At 44.1% G+C, this 16,643-nt stretch overlaps 7 non-coding genes across 7 annotated transcripts; all 7 read right to left on the reverse strand.

Moving 5' to 3' along the window:
• Window positions 1-3,746: 3,746 nt before the first annotated feature.
• On the reverse strand, window positions 3,747-3,910 carry LOC115125992 (U1 spliceosomal RNA). The gene has a single exon (XR_003863059.1). It is a non-coding gene; the product is annotated as a U1 spliceosomal RNA (small nuclear RNA).
• Window positions 3,911-6,635: 2,725 nt separating this feature from the next.
• LOC115125993 (U1 spliceosomal RNA) lies at window positions 6,636-6,800 on the reverse strand. The gene has a single exon (XR_003863060.2). It is a non-coding gene; the product is annotated as a U1 spliceosomal RNA (small nuclear RNA).
• A 2,409-nt stretch (window positions 6,801-9,209) lies between these two features.
• Window positions 9,210-9,374, reverse strand: LOC135562022 (U1 spliceosomal RNA). Its single transcript, XR_010459845.1, has one exon. It is a non-coding gene; the product is annotated as a U1 spliceosomal RNA (small nuclear RNA).
• Window positions 9,375-10,482: 1,108 nt separating this feature from the next.
• On the reverse strand, window positions 10,483-10,647 carry LOC135562024 (U1 spliceosomal RNA). The gene has a single exon (XR_010459847.1). It is a non-coding gene; the product is annotated as a U1 spliceosomal RNA (small nuclear RNA).
• Window positions 10,648-13,079: 2,432 nt separating this feature from the next.
• Window positions 13,080-13,242, reverse strand: LOC135562033 (U1 spliceosomal RNA). The gene has a single exon (XR_010459856.1). It is a non-coding gene; the product is annotated as a U1 spliceosomal RNA (small nuclear RNA).
• Window positions 13,243-14,338: 1,096 nt separating this feature from the next.
• LOC135562035 (U1 spliceosomal RNA) lies at window positions 14,339-14,495 on the reverse strand. The gene has a single exon (XR_010459858.1). It is a non-coding gene; the product is annotated as a U1 spliceosomal RNA (small nuclear RNA).
• Window positions 14,496-15,588: 1,093 nt separating this feature from the next.
• On the reverse strand, window positions 15,589-15,752 carry LOC135562018 (U1 spliceosomal RNA). Its single transcript, XR_010459841.1, has one exon. It is a non-coding gene; the product is annotated as a U1 spliceosomal RNA (small nuclear RNA).
• Window positions 15,753-16,643: the final 891 nt, after the last annotated feature.

Raw genomic sequence — 16,643 nt, forward strand, 5'->3', positions numbered from 1 at the left:
GTGTTTTAATGTGTTCTGTTGGACCTACAGACAGTTAGATTAGTAGTAGTGGTGTGTTTTAATGTGTTCTGTTGGACCTACAGACAGTTAGATTAGTAGTAGTGGTGTGTTTTAATGTGTTCTGTTGGACCTACAGACAGTTAGATTAGTAGTAGTGGTGTGTTTTAATGGGTTCTGTTGGACCTACAGACAGTTAGATTAGTGGTAGTGGTGTGTTGTGTTCTGTTGGACCTACAGACAGTTAGTGGATAGTGGAGTGGGAGGAGGCCTTCACTAGGCCTTCACTAGGACAGTGGAGTGGGAGGAGGCCTTCACTAGGACAGTGGAGTGGGAGGAGGCCTTCACTAGGACAGTGGGGTGTGAGGAGGCCTTCACTAGGACAGTGGGGTGTGAGGAGGCCTTCACTAGGACAGTGGAGTGTGAGGAGGCCTTCACTAGGACAGTGGAGTGTGAGGAGGCCTTCACTAGGACAGTGGAGTGTGAGGAGGCCTTCACTAGGACAGTGGGGTGTGAGGAGGCCTTCACTAGGACAGTGGGGTGTGAGGAGGCCTTCACTAGGACAGTGGAGTGTGAGGAGGCCTTCACTAGGACAGTGGAGTGTGAGGAGGCCTTCACTAGGACAGTGGAGTGTGAGGAGGCCTTCACTAGGACAGTGGGGTGTGAGGAGGCCTTCACTAGGACAGTGGGGTGTGAGGAGGCCTTCACTAGGACAGTGGAGTGTGAGGAGGCCTTCACTAGGACAGTGGAGTGTGAGGAGGCCTTCACTAGGACAGTGGAGTGTGAGGAGGCCTTCACTAGGACAGTGGAGTGGGAGGAGGCCTTCACTAGGACAGTGGGGTGTGAGGAGGCCTTCACTAGGACAGTGGGGTGTGAGGAGGCCTTCACTTGGACAGTGGAGTGTGAGGAGGCCTTCACTAGGACAGTGGAGTGTGAGGAGGCCTTCACTAGGACAGTGGGGTGTGAGGAGGCCTTCACTAGGACAGTGGGGTGTGAGGAGGCCTTCACTAGGACAGTGGGGTGTGAGGAGGCCTTCACTAGGACAGTGGAGTGGGAGGAGGCCTTCACTAGGACAGTGGAGTGGGAGGAGGCCTTCACTAGGACAGTGGGGTGTGAGGAGGCCTTCACTAGGACAGTGGGGTGTGAGGAGGCCTTCACTAGGACTAGGACAGTGGAGTGTGAGGAGGCCTTCACTAGGACAGTGGAGTGGGAGGAGGCCTTCACTAGGACAGTGGGTGGAGGAGGCCTTCACTAGGACAGTGGAGTGGGAGGAGGCCTTCACTAGTGGGACAGTGGAGTGGGAGGAGGCCTTCACTAGGACAGTGGAGTGGGAGGAGGACTTCAACACCCTCAAACATGCACTGATCTCGTCTGAGTCCAAGATGAAGGGCAAGCCCCCCCTCCCCTCCCCTCACCTTGCCCTTTATCCTGGACACAGACGTGAGCTATGTGGGCATGGGAGAGAGAGTGGTGGTGTACTTCAGAAAAACATTAAACTAACATGAACGCAGTTGTGTCACTCGGCTCCTCCTCCTCGTTGTTGTTGTGGCTTCCATCAAACACTTGAAGTACTTCCTGGGTGGCCCTTTACTGTAAGGACTGACCACTCGGCTCTCCAGTGGCTCATGTCTTACAGAGAGTCAGAGGGGCAGGTGGCACTCTGGTTGGAGGAGCTTCAGCCATACGACTTCACAGTGGTGGACAGGGCAGGGGCACGCCACTCCAACGCCATGTCCCATCGGCCCTGTACTGCAGACGGCTGCCGCCACTGTGAGTCAAAATCTAAATCAAATCAAATGTATTTATATAGCCCTTCGTACATCAGCTGATATCTCAAAGTGCTGTACAGAAACTCAGTCTAAAACCCCAAACAGCAAGCAATGCAGGGCTCAGGTCCTCCGAGAGAGAGAAAGAAAGAGAGAAGGAGAGAATTAGAGAACGCACACTTAGATTCACACAGGACACCGAATAGGACAGGAGTACTCCAGATATAACAAACTGACCCTAGCCCCCCGACACATAAACTACTGCAGCATAAATATTGGAGGCTGAGACAGGAGGGGTCAGGAGACACTGTGGCCCCATCCGAGGACACCCCCGGAGAGTGGAGAGAGGGACGGGAGAGAGGGAAGGGAGAGAGAGCTGTGTGCGGAGAGAGGGACGGGAGAGAGGGACGGGAGAGAGGGACGGGAGAGAGGGAAGGGAGAGAGGACTGTGAGAAAGGGAAGGGAGAGAGGGATGTGGAGGACTTTTGCCGCCTCTGTGACAACTGCACAGTCAGAACGGGCCACCCAGGCCGCTCTCATGCTCAGCTCCAACAGTTCCCAGGGTGGGCTCCCATGGGGAGGGTGGGAGTGGATGTAGTTGGGCCGTTCCCCACCACAGACAGTGGAAACCGCTGGGTGCTCAGAGCCAAGGACTATTTCACAAAATGTCCCGAGGCCTATGCTCTGCCTGACCAGGAGGCAGAGACCATCGTCGATGCCCTGACAGCGGGGATGTTCAGCAGGTTTGGAGCTGCAAAGTCCATCCACAGCGACCAGGGCAGAAACTTTGAGTTCCCTGTGTTCGCCACCATGTGTGAGAGGCTGGGTATGCACAAGACCCGCACTACTCCTCTCCATCCTCAAAGTGATGGCCTTGTGGAGTGCTTCAACAAAATGATTGGACAGTAGCTGGCCATTGTCTCTGCCAAACACCAGCGTGACTGGGACAAGCACCTGCCCATAGTCCTCACGGCCTCCAGCACGCCTGCCCTCCTCATGTTGGGCAGAGAGAGCCGCACCCCTGCAGAAATGCCGTTTGGTCGGCCCCTGGATAGCCCTCCTATTCCCCAGGAGCTGGAGTATGCTCGGAGACTCCAGGACCACCTGGAGACAGAGAGCAGCTGGTGAACGCAGGTGTGAGACAGAAGAGGAACTATGACGTTCACACCCGGGGAAGGCTCTTTGTGGCTGGGGAAGATAGGCAGATGCCCCAAGTTGGACAGCCACTGGGTGGGGCCCTGCAGCGTCCTGGAGAGGGTAGGGGAGGTTGTGTACCGGGTGCAGCTTCCTCCCAGGGGGGCACCTCTTCAACCTCCAGAGGCTGAAGAAATTTGGCTTGTCACCTAAAATCCTATCTGACTCAAGGCCATCAGACTGTTAAATAGCCATCACTAACACAGAGAGGCTAATGCCTACATACAGACTTGAAATCATTGACCACTTTAATAAATGGATGACTAGTCACTTTAATAATGCCAGTCAGTTTAATAATGTTTACATATCTTGCATCACTCATTTCATATGTATATACTGCATTTTATACCATCTATTGCATCTTGCCTATGCCGCTCGGTCATCGCTCATCCGTATATTTATATGTATATATTTTTATTCAATCCGTTTAACTTAGATTTGTGTGAAATATTTATTATTCTTGTTGTGGAATTGTTAGATTAGATTAGCCCCCGGGTACCCATCTAATTATTGAACTTATATTACAGCTGTCCACCAATAAAGCCCCTTAGCCAGAGACTCTGATACCTCCTGTTCGAAATGGAAGAGTCTATCTGGTAAGAACACCTTTTAATTTACCTGCGCTGTTCAGTGGAATAAACTACCACAGGAACTCCAAGCCGTGCCGATCGTAACTTCCTTTAAATAATGTCTAAAGTTGGCTAATGATGGACCAATAGAACGGTTTATTTTCCATGACAGTAGGTAAGTCTCTACGCTATGACAACGTCCGACATTTAACATCAAGATCAGGGGAGAGCGCGAACGCAGTCCCCCACTACCAGAAATAATGCAATCGAGATTTCCACATTTGAGAAATTCGCAGGGGTCAGCACAGCCGGAGTGCAATGGCTGAGCCTCGCCCTGGGTGAACCGCCTTCTTGATCACGGTGTCTCCCTTGCCAGGTAAGTATGAGTTGTACACCGTTGGTAGAGGAGGACTCATTCTAGGACAAAGGTGTTTGATTCACGGTTACCAAATCTACCACTAATAATAGCACATCATATTGAACAGGGTTTAATGACGTTTACGAATACAGTTGCGGACAAGGCGAAAGAAAAGCAATACATTTTGTTTTACTATATTATATCACGGTCTGACTGTATTCCCATCATGCAACACGGTATAAATTCTATACACATTGAATTTCTTGTCTAAATGTCCGTCTGTTACACACAAGTACCAAAATGCTGAAATCACATTCGTGCACACAGCCAACCGAAAGACACCACTTATTTCTGGTGTTTTGTAGCGTTCCAGACGTTGTAGGAATAGTTTCATCACGCTTGTTTTCTGCTCTCAGTAAAATATGATTCCACCATCGACCACAGGGTGGCATACGAACCACAGATATTTTAGCCTTTTATTTCAACTTTATTTAACCAGGTAGGCTAGTTGAGAACAAGTTCTTCCTCTGGCTTCATCATTTCAGTCTCCTTTCCTGGCGTGTTTCTGGTCTGATCAAGATCAAAGATATATGCTGCCTGCTACTGTGACAAAGACAAACACAGAGTTACCATGGACCCAAAACAATTAACAAGGATCAATAACCCAGCCCTCCTCCTTCCAGACAAAAAAATGGGCATTGTCTATATACAATGATTGCAGAAGGCATGAAAAGGTAAAGAAGTTTAATACAATTTTACAAAATAAACACTGGGGTGATAAATGATCAGAAAATGGTCATATGTACAGGTAGAGATATTGGTGTGCAAAAGTAGCTACAGTAAAAAGTAAATAAATAAATTGTTCTATCTGTGGTAAAAACAGTATAAAAACAGTTTATGGGAATGACAGTAAGGTGAAAATTGATGCATTTACGACATACACATACTGAAATCACAGTCAAAAATAGATTGACTGAGTGGTTGTTTTGACCTCCATAGATGAGTTTTGATTTATTTAAATTTAACTAGGCAAGTTTTAATTTAACTAGTCACATTCACAATGAGTACTGCCAAACCTGGACAACGCTGGGCCAAATGAGGTGTTGGCTTTAGGGATTTTCAGACAGGTGATATATTGGATAAATTATAAATGGGTGTTTGATCCCATCAGATTGACCAAAAACAAATGTTTTTGCTGTTCTAATGTAGTTTTAACCAGTTTGTAATAGCAATAATGCCCCTGGAGTTTGTTGTGTATGGCCAATGTTAGAGTGACCCCATCCACAAGAAGGATAGCAAACAGACCTGTATCTATTTTGAGTGTGCAGTCTAAGGTGCTGGTGAAAAGTCCTTTATGAATAGATGGATGAATATACTGGCGAGAACACTCTTATCAGAACTACAGTCTGGTTAGAAAGACCCACTCCACTGACACCTCTGTTTTGAGATGACTTCATCAGGAAAGTAAGTTTTACTGGACCAGGAACATTCTGTGGAATGGTAATGGTTGACCAGGGAAATATCTGTGGAATGGTTGACCAGGGAAATGTTTGGAAGGGTTGAGTCAGGGAAATGTCTGTGGCAGATAATGGTTGACCAGGAAATGTCTGTACATGATAATGGTTGACCATAGAAATGTCTGTGGAATGGTTGACCAGGGAAATGTATGTGGCATGATAATGGTTGACCAGGGAAATGTCTGTGGCATGATAATGGTTGACCAGGAAAATGTCTGTGGAAGGGTTGACCAGGGTAATGTCTAGGGCATTTGGAAATTCTGTGGAATGGTTGACCAGGAAAATGTATGTGGCATAATAATGCTTGACCAGGGAAATGTATGTGGAATGGTTGACCAGGGAAATGTCTGTGGAATGGTTGACCAGGGAAATATCTGTGGAATGGTTGACCAGGGAAATATCTGTGGAATGGTTGACCAGGGAAATGTCTGTGGAATGGTTGACCAGGGAAATGTCTGTGGCATGGTAATGGTTGACCAGGTTAATGACTGTGGCATGGTAATGGTTGATCAGGGAAATGTCTGTTGTCATGGTAATGGTTGACCAGGGAAAATGTCTGTTGTCATGGTAACAGATATGAGGAGAAAATGTCTGTACTTGAATTTGAACAGGGATGGTAATTTGACCAGGGAAATGTCTAAGTGGACCAGGGACATGTCTGTGAAATGGTAATGGTTGACCAGGGAAATGTCTGTTGTCATGGTAATGGTTGACCAGGGAAATGTCTGTTGTCATGGTAATGGTTGACCAGGGAAATGTCTGTTGTCAAGGTAATGGTTGACCAGGGAAATGTCTGTGGCATGGTAATGGTTGACCAGGGCAATGACTGTGGCATGGTAATGGTTGACATTTACTGTGGTCTTAAATGACAAACTGTCCTATAAATGATTGAATAATCTAGCAAATAAAAGACCTCAATCCAGATTACGTCATGAGGGCACAAAATGATCCATTCACAAGTAGGCCTTTTCCTTGACATTATCGGGACATGACAGGCATAATCACCAGTGCTACCATAACATATCACACACATCCGGGTTATCAGAAGACAAAAATGTATCTCTGAGGCCTTAGTTGACTTCTAAACAAACAGACCCTACATTCTATAGCCATTCATCTGATAAGAACATGTAAATGTTGACATATGTCCTTCTCAACACACGAAACTAGATAGACCTGCGAGTTGAAACATATCAAATTGACTATGTTTCTTAATTATTTTTAACATCAAGATCAGGGGAGAGCGCGAACGCAGTCCCCCACTACCAGAAATAATGCAATCGAGATTTCCACATTTGAGAAATTCGCAGGGGTCAGCACAACCGGGAGTGCAATGGCTGAGCCTCGCCCTGGGTGAACCGCCTTCTTGATCACGGTGTCTCCCTTGCCAGGTAAGTATGAGTTGTACCCCTTGGTAGAGGAGCACTCCTTCCAGGACAAAGGTGTTTGACTCACGGTTTCCACTTCTACTACTGATATACCACACACATCATATTGAACAAGGTTTAATGATGTTTACGAATACAATTGCGGACAAGGTGAAGAAAAAGCAATACATTTTGTTTTACTATATTATATCACGGACCGACTGTTTTCTCATCATGCAACACGGCATAAATTCTATATACATTGAATTTCTTGTCTAAATGTCCGTCTGGTTACACACAAGTAGGCGATGTACCAAAATGCTGAAATCACATTCGTGCACACAGCCAACCGAAAGACACCACTTTTTTTCTGGTGTTTTGTAGCGTTCCAGACGTTGTAGGAATAGTTTCATCACGCTTGTTTTCTGCTCTCAGTAAAATTTTATTTTTTTATTTTTTTTATTTCACCTTTATTTAACCAGGTAGGCTAGTTGAGAACAAGTTCTCATTTGCAACTGCGACCTGGCCAAGATAAAGCATAGCAGTGTGAACAGACAACACAGAGTTACACATGGAGTAAACAATTAACAAGTCAATAACACAGTAGAAAAAAAAAATGGGCAGTCTATATACAATGTGTGCAGAAGGCATGAGGAGGTAGGCGAATAATACAATTTTGCAGATTAACACTGGGGTGATAAATGATCAGATGGTCATGTACAGGTAGAGATATTGGTGTGCAAAAGAGCAGAAAAGTAAATAAATAAATTTTAAAAAACAGTATAAAAACAGTATGGGAATGAGGTAGGTGAAAATGGGTGGGCTATTTACCAATAGACTATGTACAGCTGCAGCGATCGGTTAGCTGCTCGGATAGCTGATGTTTGAAGTTGGTGAGGGAGATAAAAGTCTCCAACTTCAGCAATTTTTGCAGTTCGTTCCAGTCACAGGCAGCAGAGTACTGGAACGAAAGGCGGCCAAATGAGGTGTTGGCTTTAGGGATGATCAGTGAGATACACCTGCTGGAGCGTGTGCTACGGATGGGTGTTGCCATCGTGACCAGTGAACTGAGATAAGGCGGAGCTTTACCTAGCATGGACTTGTAGATGACCTGGAGCCAGTGGGTCTGGCGACGAATATGTAGCGAGGGCCAGCCGACTAGAGCATACAAGTCGCAGTGGTGGGTGGTATAAGGTGCTTTGGTGACAAAACGGATGGCACTATGATAGACTGCATCCAGTTTGCTGAGTAGAGTGTTGGAAGCCATTTTGTAGATGACATCGCCGAAATCGAGGATCGGTAGGATAGTCAGTTTTACTAGGGTAAGGTGCGTGAGTGAAGGAGGCTTTGTTGCGGAATAGAAAGCCGACTCTTGATTTGATTTTCGATTGGAGATGTTTGATGTGAGTCTGGAAGGAGAGTTTGCAGTCTAGCCAGACACCTAGGTACTTATAGATGTCCACATATTCAAGGTCGGAACCATCCAGGGTGGTGATGCTAGTCGGGCATGCGGGTGCAGGCAGCGATCGGTTGAAAAGCATGCATTTGGTTTTACTCGCGTTTAAGAGCAGTTGGAGGCCACGGAAGGAGTGCTGTATGGCATTGAAGCTCGTTTGGAGGTTAGATAGCACAGTGTCCAATGACGGGCCGAAAGTATATAGAATGGTGTCGTCTGCGTAGAGGTGGATCAGGGAATCGCCCGCAGCAAGAGCAACATCATTGATATATACAGAGAAAAAATATGATTCCACCATCGACCACAGGGTGGCATACGACCAACAGATATGGAGGAGAAACAGTAGCCTACTACTTCGAATTTGACAGATTTTTATCAGGAAATAAGTGGACCAGGGACATGTCTGTGAAATGGTAATGGTTGACCAGGGAAATGTCTGTTGTCATGGTAATGGTTGACCAGGGAAATGTCTGTTGTCAAGGTAATGGTTGACCAGGGAAATGTCTGTGGAATGGTTGACCAGGATGGTTGACCAGGGAAATGTCTGTGGCATGGTAATGGTTGACCAGGGCAATGACTGTGGCATGGTAATGGTTGACATTTACTGTGGTCTTAAATGACAAACTGTCCTATAAATGATTGAATAATCTAGCAAATAAAAGACCTCAATCCAGATTACGTCATGAGGGCACAAAATGATCCATTCACAAGTAGGCCTTTTCCTTGACATTATCGGGACATGACAGGCATAATCACCAGTGCTACCATAACATATCACACACATCCGGGTTATCAGAAGACAAAAATGTATCTCTGAGGCCTTAGTTGACTTATAAACAAACAGACCCTACATTCTATAGCCATTCATCTGATAAAAACATGTAAATGTTGACATATGTCCTTCTCAACACACGAAACTAGATAGACCTGCGAGTTGAAACATATCAAATTGACTATGTTTCTTAATTATTTTTAACATCAAGATCAGGGGAGAGCGCGAACGCAGTCCCCCACTACCAGAAATAATGCAATCGAGATTTCCACATTTGAGAAATTCGCAGGGGTCAGCACAACCGGGAGTGCAATGGCTGAGCCTCGCCCTGGGTGAACCGCCTTCTTGATCACGGTGTCTCCCTTGCCAGGTAAGTATGAGTTGTACCCCTTGGTAGAGGAGCACTCCTTCCAGGACAAAGGTGTTTGACTCACGGTTTCCACTTCTACTACTGATATACCACACACATCATATTGAACAAGGTTTAATGATGTTTACGAATACAATTGCGGACAAGGTGAAGAAAAAGCAATACATTTTGTTTTACTATATTATATCACGGACCGACTGTTTTCTCATCATGCAACACGGCATAAATTCTATATACATTGAATTTCTTGTCTAAATGTCCGTCTGGTTACACACAAGTAGGCGATGTACCAAAATGCTGAAATCACATTCGTGCACACAGCCAACCGAAAGACACCACTTTTTTTCTGGTGTTTTGTAGCGTTCCAGACGTTGTAGGAATAGTTTCATCACGCTTGTTTTCTGCTCTCAGTAAAATATGATTCCACCATCGACCACAGGGTGGCATACGACCAACAGATATGGAGGAGAAACAGTAGCCTACTACTTCGACTGATTTTATCAGGAAATAAGTGGACCAGGGACATGTCTGTGAAATGGTAATGGTTGACCAGGGAAATGTCTGTTGTCATGGTAATGGTTGACCAGGGAAATGTCTGTTGTCAAGGTAATGGTTGACCAGGGAAATGTCTGTGGAATGGTTGACCAGGGAAATGTCTGTGGCATGGTAATGGTTGACCAGGGCAATGACTGTGGCATGGTAATGGTTGACATTTACTGTGGTCTTAAATGACAAACTGTCCTATAAATGATTGAATAATCTAGCAAATAAAAGACCTCAATCCAGATTACGTCATGAGGGCACAAAATGATCCATTCACAAGTAGGCCTTTTCCTTGACATTATCGGGACATGACAGGCATAATCACCAGTGCTACCATAACATATCAGTGCTACCATAACATATCACACACATCCGGGTTATCAGAAGACAAAAATGTATCTCTGAGGCCTTAGTTGACTTATAAACAAACAGACCCTACATTCTATAGCCATTCATCTGATAAAAACATGTAAATGTTGACATATGTCCTTCTCAACACACGAAACTAGATAGACCTGCGAGTTGAAACATATCAAATTGACTATGTTTCTTAATTATTTTTAACATCAAGATCAGGGGAGAGCGCGAACGCAGTCCCCCACTACCAGAAATAATGCAATCGAGATTTCCACATTTGAGAAATTCGCAGGGGTCAGCACAACCGGGAGTGCAATGGCTGAGCCTCGCCCTGGGTGAACCGCCTTCTTGATCACGGTGTCTCCCTTGCCAGGTAAGTATGAGTTGTACCCCTTGGTAGAGGAGCACTCCTTCCAGGACAAAGGTGTTTGACTCACGGTTTCCACTTCTACTACTGATATACCACACACATCATATTGAACAAGGTTTAATGATGTTTACGAATACAATTGCGGACAAGGTGAAGAAAAAGCAATACATTTTGTTTTACTATATTATATCACGGACCGACTGTTTTCTCATCATGCAACACGGCATAAATTCTATATACATTGAATTTCTTGTCTAAATGTCCGTCTGGTTACACACAAGTAGGCGATGTACCAAAATGCTGAAATCACATTCGTGCACACAGCCAACCGAAAGACACCACTTTTTTCTGGTGTTTTGTAGCGTTCCAGACGTTGTAGGAATAGTTTCATCACGCTTGTTTTCTGCTCTCAGTAAAATTTTATGATTTTTTCCATTTTTTTATTTCACAGGGTTTATTTAACAACAGATAGGAGGAGAAACAGTAGTACTCTCATTTGACTGATTTTATCAAGAAATAAGTGGACCAGGGACATGTCTGTGAAATGGTAATGGTTGACCATGGGGAAATGTCTGTTGTCAAGTCAATGGTTGAAAAAAAAAAAATGTCAGTCTATGGTACAATGTGTGCAGAAGGCATGAGGAGGTAGGCGAATAATAATGTTTTGCATGGTAATGGTTGACCAGGGAAAATGGTAATGGTTGACCAGGGCAATGACTGTGGCATGGTAATTAACACTGGGGTCTTAAATGACAAACTGTCCTATAAATGATTGAATAATCTAGCAAATAAAAGACCTCAATCCAGAAGTAAATAAACAAAAAAAAAATCCATTAAAAACAGTAGGGAATGACATTAGGGAAATGACAGGCATAATCACCAGTGCTACCATAACATATCACACACATCCGGGTTATCAGAAGACAAAAATGTTTCTCTGAGGCCTTAGTTGACTTATAAACAAACAGACCCTACATTCTCATAGCCATTCATCTGATAAAAACATGTAAATGTTGACATATGTCCTTCTCAAGGGATGAAACTAGATACACCTGCTGGAGCGAGTTGAAACATATCAAATTGACTATGTTTCTTAACCAGTGAACTGAGATAAGGCGGAGCTTTACCAAGCATGGACTTGTAGATGACCTGGAGCCAGTGGGTCTGGCGACGAATATGTAGCGAGGGCCAGCCGACTACCATACAAGTCGCAGTGGTGGGTGGTATAAGGTGCTTTGGGGTCAGCGGACACTATGATGCAATGGCTCCAGTTTGCCCTGGTGTTGAACCGCCATTTTGATCACGGTGTCTCCCTTGCCAGGTAAGATGAGTTGTAGTCAGTTTTGGTAGAGGAGCACTCCTTCCAGGACAAAGGTGTTTGACTCACGGTTTCCACTTCTACTACTGATATACCACACACATCATATTGAAGAGGTTTAATGATGTCTGGAAGGAGAGTTTGCAGACAAGGTGACAAAAAGGTACATTTTGTTTTACTATATTATATCAAGGTCGGAACCATCCACTGGTTTCTCATCATGCGGGTGCAGGCATAAATTCTTGAAAACATTGAATTTCTTTTAAATGTCCGTTAAGAGCAGTTAGGCCACGGAAGGAGTGCTGTGTGGCAAAATGCTGTTTGGAGGTTAGATAGCACAGTGTCCAATGAAAGACGAAAGTATATAGAATGGTTCTTGTAGAGGTGGATCAGGGTTCGCCCGCAGGAATAGTTTCATCATTGTTTTCAGAGAAAAAATATGATTCCACCATCGACCACAGGGTGGCATACGACCAACAGATATGGAGGAGAAACAGTAGCCTACTACTTCGAATTTGACAGATTTTTATCAGGAAATAAGTGGACCAGGGACATGTCTGTGAAATGGTAATGGTTGACCAGGGAAATGTCTGTTGTCATGGTAATGGTTGACCAGGGAAATGTCTGTTGTCAAGGTAATGGTTGACCAGGGAAATGTCTGTGGAATGGTTGACCAGGGAAATGTCTGTGGCATGGTAATGGTTGACCAGGGCAATGACTGTGGCATGGTAATGGTTGACATTTACTGTGGTCTTAAATGACAAACTGTCCTATAAATGATTGAATAATCTAGCAAATAAAAGACCTCAATCCAGATTACGTCATGAGGGCACAAAATGATCCATTCACAAGTAGGCCTTTTCCTTGACATTATCGGGACATGACAGGCATAATCACCAGTGCTACCATAACATATCACACACATCCGGGTTATCAGAAGACAAAAATGTATCTCTGAGGCCTTAGTTGACTTATAAACAAACAGACCCTACATTCTATAGCCATTCATCTGATAAAAACATGTAAATGTTGACATATGTCCTTCTCAACACACGAAACTAGATAGACCTGCGAGTTGAAACATATCAAATTGACTATGTTTCTTAATTATTTTTAACATCAAGATCAGGGAGAGCGAACGCAGTCCCCCACTACCAGAAATAATGCAATCGAGATTTCCACATTTGAGAAATTCGCAGGGGTCAGCACAACCGGGAGTGCAATGGCTGAGCCTCGCCCTGGGTGAACCGCCTTCTTGATCACGGTGTCTCCCTTGCCAGGTAAGTATGAGTTGTACCCCTTGGTAGAGGAGCACTCCTTCCAGGACAAAGGTGTTTGACTCACGGTTTCCACTTCTACTACTGATATACCACACACATCATATTGAACAAGGTTTAATGATGTTTACGAATACAATTGCGGACAAGGTGAAGAAAAAGCAATACATTTTGTTTTACTATATTATATCACGGACCGACTGTTTTCTCATCATGCAACACGGCATAAATTCTATATACATTGAATTTCTTGTCTAAATGTCCGTCTGGTTACACACAAGTAGGCGATGTACCAAAATGCTGAAATCACATTCGTGCACACAGCCAACCGAAAGACACCACTTTTTTTCTGGTGTTTTGTAGCGTTCCAGACGTTGTAGGAATAGTTTCATCACGCTTGTTTTCTGCTCTCAGTAAAATATGATTCCACCATCGACCACAGGGTGGCATACGACCAACAGATATGGAGGAGAAACAGTAGCCTACTACTTCGAATTTGACAGATTTTTATCAGGAAATAAGTGGACCAGGGACATGTCTGTGAAATGGTAATGGTTGACCAGGGAAATGTCTGTTGTCATGGTAATGGTTGACCAGGGAAATGTCTGTTGTCAAGGTAATGGTTGACCAGGGAAATGTCTGTGGAATGGTTGACCAGGGAAATGTCTGTGGCATGGTAATGGTTGACCAGGGCAATGACTGTGGCATGGTAATGGTTGACATTTACTGTGGTCTTAAATGACAAACTGTCCTATAAATGATTGAATAATCTAGCAAATAAAAGACCTCAATCCAGATTACGTCATGAGGGCACAAAATGATCCATTCACAAGTAGGCCTTTTCCTTGACATTATCGGGACATGACAGGCATAATCACCAGTGCTACCATAACATATCACACACATCCGGGTTATCAGAAGACAAAAATGTATCTCTGAGGCCTTAGTTGACTTATAAACAAACAGACCCTACATTCTATAGCCATTCATCTGATAAAAACATGTAAATGTTGACATATGTCCTTCTCAACACACGAAACTAGATAGACCTGCGAGTTGAAACATATCAAATTGACTATGTTTCTTAATTATTTTTAACATCAAGATCAGGGGAGAGCAGTCCCCCACTACCAGAAATAATGCAATCGAGATTTCCACATTTGAGAAATTCGCAGGGGTCAGCACAACCGGGAGTGCAATGGCTGAGCCTCGCCCTGGGTGAACCGCCTTCTTGATCACGGTGTCTCCCTTGCCAGGTAAGTATGAGTTGTACCCCTTGGTAGAGGAGCACTCCTTCCAGGACAAAGGTGTTTGACTCACGGTTTCCACTTCTACTACTGATATACCACACACATCATATTGAACAAGGTTTAATGATGTTTACGAATACAATTGCGGACAAGGTGAAGAAAAAGCAATACATTTTGTTTTACTATATTATATCACGGACCGACTGTTTTCTCATCATGCAACACGGCATAAATTCTATATACATTGAATTTCTTGTCTAAATGTCCGTCTGGTTACACACAAGTAGGCGATGTACCAAAATGCTGAAATCACATTCGTGCACACAGCCGAAAGACACCACTTTTTTTCTGGTGTTTTGTAGCGTTCCAGACGTTGTAGGAATAGTTTCATCACGCTTGTTTTCTGCTCTCAGTAAAATATGATTCCACCATCGACCACAGGGTGGCATACGACCAACAGATATGGAGGAGAAACAGTAGCCTACTACTTCGACTTTGATTTTATCAGGAAATAAGTGGACCAGGGACATGTCTGTGGAATGGTAATGGTTGACCAGGGAAATGTCTGTTGTCATGGTAATGGTTGACCAGAAAATGTCTGTTGTCATGGTAATGTTTGACCAGGGAAATGTCTGTTGTCAAGGTAATGGTTGACCAGGGAAATGTCTGTGGCATGGTAATGGTTGACCAGGGCAATGACTGTGGCATGGTAATGGTTGACATTTACTGTGGTCTTAAATGACAAACTGTCCTATAAATGATTGAATAATCTAGCAAATAAAAGACCTCAATCCAGATTACGTCATGAGGGCACAAAATGATCCATTCACAAGTAGGCCTTTTCCTTGACATTATCGGGACATGACAGGCATAATCACCAGTGCTACCATAACATATCACACACATCCGGGTTATCAGAAGACAAAAATGTATCTCTGAGGCCTTAGTTGACTTATAAACAAACAGACCCTACATTCTATAGCCATTCATCTGATAAAAACATGTAAATGTTGACATATGTCCTTCTCAACACACGAAACTAGATAGACCTGCGAGTTGAAACATATCAAATTGACTATGTTTCTTAATTATTTTTAACATCAAGATCAGGGGAGAGCGCGAACGCAGTCCCCCACTACCAGAAATAATGCAATCGAGATTTCCACATTTGAGAAATTCGCAGGGGTCAGCACAACCGGAGTGCAATGGCTGAGCCTCGCCCTGGGTGAACCGCCTTCTTGATCACGGTGTCTCCCTTGCCAGGTAAGTATGAGTTGTACCCCTTGGTAGAGGAGCACTCCTTCCAGGACAAAGGTGTTTGACTCACGTTTTCTACTACTGATATACCACACACATCATATTGAACAAGGTTTAATGATGTTTACGAATACAATTGCGGACAAGGTGAAGAAAAAGCAATACATTTTGTTTTACTATATTATATCACGGACCGACTGTTTTCTCATCATGCAACACGGCATAAATTCTATATACATTGAATTTCTTGTCTAAATGTCCGTCTGGTTACACACAAGTAGGCGATGTACCAAAATGCTGAAATCACATTCGTGCACACAGCCAACCGAAAGACACCACTTTTTTTCTGGTGTTTTGTAGCGTTCCAGACGTTGTAGGAATAGTTTCATCACGCTTGTTTTCTGCTCTCAGTAAAATATGATTCCACCATCGACCACAGGGTGGCATACGACCAACAGATATGGAGGAGAAACAGTAGCCTACTACTTCGACTTTGATTTTATCAGGAAATAAGTGGACCAGGGACATGTCTGTGGAATGGTAATGGTTGACCAGGGAAATGTCTGTTGTCATGGTAATGTTTGACCAGGGAAATGTCTGTTGTCAAGGTAATGGTTGACCAGGGAAATGTCTGTGGCATGGTAATGGTTGACCAGGGCAATGACTGTGGCATGGTAATGGTTGACCAGGGCAATGACTGTGGCATGGTAATGGTTGACATTTACTGTGGTCTTAAATGACAAACTGTCCTATAAATGATTGAATAATCTAGCAAATAAAAGACCTCAATCCAGATTACGTCATGAGGGCACAAAATGATCCATTCACAAGTAGGCCTTTTCCTTGACATTATCGGGACATGACAGGCATAATCACCAGTGCTACCATAACATATCACACACATC

This window comes from Oncorhynchus nerka, linkage group LG18, assembly GCF_034236695.1.
Source record: "Oncorhynchus nerka isolate Pitt River linkage group LG18, Oner_Uvic_2.0, whole genome shotgun sequence".
NCBI lineage: Eukaryota > Metazoa > Chordata > Actinopteri > Salmoniformes > Salmonidae > Oncorhynchus > Oncorhynchus nerka.